Source organism: Otolemur garnettii, unplaced genomic scaffold, assembly GCF_000181295.1.
Source record: "Otolemur garnettii isolate 467f Iridium unplaced genomic scaffold, OtoGar3 scaffold00178, whole genome shotgun sequence".
In the NCBI taxonomy this organism is placed as follows: Eukaryota; Metazoa; Chordata; class Mammalia; order Primates; family Galagidae; genus Otolemur; species Otolemur garnettii.
This window is the reverse complement of record NW_003852573.1, coordinates 3327966-3330675: the sequence shown is the minus strand read 5'-3', so window position 1 is coordinate 3330675 and position 2710 is coordinate 3327966.

The following is a 2710-nucleotide window of genomic DNA, read 5'->3' as shown; positions in this document are numbered from 1 at the left end:
AAATAAAGAAAAATAGAATAGTTTCTTCAGCTCTCACTTCCCCCAAAGGATATTCTCCATATATCCCATGATAGCACCTGAACTACATAAACTGTCACCAATCCCTACACTGTTTTGTATTATTTGTAATTGGTTTGGGTCCAGGTCTTGTCATATAAATAGCAAAACAAAATGTAATATTTATTGAGTGTTTAATTTGTGCTAAATACAATCTAAGGACTTCATATGCATTATGTTATTTAATGTTCAAAATAAATCTATGCTATAAGTTTTAAATTAAGACTGAGCAAGATGAAATACTTACCCAAGGTCTAGCCAGCAAAGGGAAACCCCCAAAATAAGTTGTCCATTTTTAGCTTCAGCTCTGAATGGGAAAAAGCACAATAATAAAAGGTTCAAGGTTCCTCCAGGAATTTGTAACTATGATACATTATCTATCCTTGCATTAAACTTACACTACCCAAAGAATTCAGAAAAACCCACTTTGAAAAGTGAAGCTATCTTGGTGCCTGTGGCTCAAGCGGCTGAGGCACCAGCCACATACACCTGAGCTGGTGAGTTTGAATCCAGCCTGGGCCCACCAAACAACAATGACGGCTGTAACCAAAAAATAGCCAAGTGTTGTGGAGGGCACCTGTAATCCCAGCTACTTGGGAGGCAGTGGCAGGAGAATCACTTGAGCCCAGGAGTTGGAGGTTGCTGTGAGCTGTGATGCCACGGCACTCTTCCCAGGGTGACAGTTTGAGGCTCTGTCTCAAAAAAAAAAAAAAAGAAAGAAAAAGAAAAAGAAAAAGAAAAATGAAACTTAGATTGGTGCCAGGTTGATAATATCTTTATGGGCCTGGAAGCAGCAAATGTATATCCTCTCTAGAGAGATTATACCCTCAACCCAGGCCCACAAGGAATTCCAAAGGGCTCAGGCAACATAAACCCAGGTGTAAAAATTATCAAGTCACAAAGAAGAAAGACAACCAAGAGTCAGCATAAATAATTAGAATGAAATCTCTAAAGACTTTGGATACTGAAATTAGGTACAGAATATACAATGGTTTTGTTTAAATTTTTTACAGAACTAAAAGATGGAATTAAAAACACAGCAATGGCTCAATGCCCCTAACACAGTGGTTGCAGCACCAGTCACATACACCAAGGGTGGTGGGTTCTAACCCGGCCTGGGCCAGCTACCCAATAATGACAACTGCAACAAAAAATAGCCAGGCACTGTGGTAAGTGCCTGTAGACCCAGGTACTTGGGATGCTGAAACAAGACAATTGCTTAAGCCCAAGAGTTTGAGGTTGCTGTGAGCTGTGACACTATGACACTTTACCAAGGGCAACATAGTGAGACTCTGTCTCAAAATAAAATAAAATAAAATGAAAACACAGCAATGAACAGGGGAATATTAAACTTGACCACATTTGAAAAAGAACCAACTAGAACTAATATAAAAAAGATGATAATTGAAATTAAAAGTTTATTAGATGATGTATTAGATAATGTGTTAGTTAGGGATGGTATAACAACAGCTATAACAAACAGAGCCAACAGGGCATTTTTTCCTCACACTGGGCAGGCGAGCAAGTTAACAGGGCAGATTCCCTACACACAGGCATTCAGAGACTCAGGCTGACAGAGGCGCTGCCGTTTTTAGCACATGACTTTTCAGATTTATTCCAGCCATAAGAAGGGGGAGAAAAGAGGGGTGCATGTTGAAGATTTTTATTTTTGGTTCATTTTTTTAGTTTGTTTATTTGTTTGAGACAGAGTTTCACTCTGTTGCTCAGGCTACAGTGCTACAGCATCAGTCAGCCTAGCTCACAGCAACCTCAAACTCTTGGGTTCAAGCAAACTTTCTGCCTCAGCCTCCCCCAAAGCTGGGACTACAGGCTCCCAGCTGTAGTCTGACTGATTATTGTATTTTTAGTAGAAACAGGGTCTCACTCTTGCTCAGACTGGTCTGGAACTCCGGAGCTCAATGGATCCTTCTACCTCAGCTCCCAGCGTTGGAGGTTTTTCATAGGCCAGGCCTGGTAGTGGTGTAGATGGCTGCTGCTCACAGTTCAGTTGACTAGAATCCAATCATGTGACACTACACAGAGTATACAAGGGTGCAGCAGGACAGCATAGTGTCAATTAAAGAAGAAAAGTCTTGGCAGGTGCAGTGGCTCACACCTGCAGTCCAAGCATTCTGGGAGGCTGAGATGGGTGGATCGCTTGAGTTCAGGTGTTCCAGAGTAGCCTAAGCAATAACCAGACCTGGCCTCTACTAAAAATAGAAAAAGTAGCCAGGCATTGTGGTGAGTGCCCGTAGTTCTAGCTACTAAGGAGGCTGAGGCTCGCTTGAGCCCAATAGTTTGAGGTTGCTGTGAGCTATGTGCCATAGCACTCTACCAAGGGTGACAAAGTCACACAAAGAAAATGAAGGAGGAGGAGGAGGAGGAAGGAAGAAGAAAGAAGAAAGAAGAAGGAAGAAGAGTCCCTCCCATGTATAAAAGATACCAATAGAGAAATACAGCCACTATTGAAATATTGATTATGAAACCCTGAGGAGCAGGCATTGTAAAGTCTTCCCTAAGCCTAATTAGATGCTGGTTCTGCTGTGAAAGGATTCTTTATCCTTTGTTATCCATGGCCCCTCACTGCTCTTTGGGAGGTTCTTCCTTGCCGTACCCTCTATGGACACATCTGAAGGGGATGTAAATTTTGTAT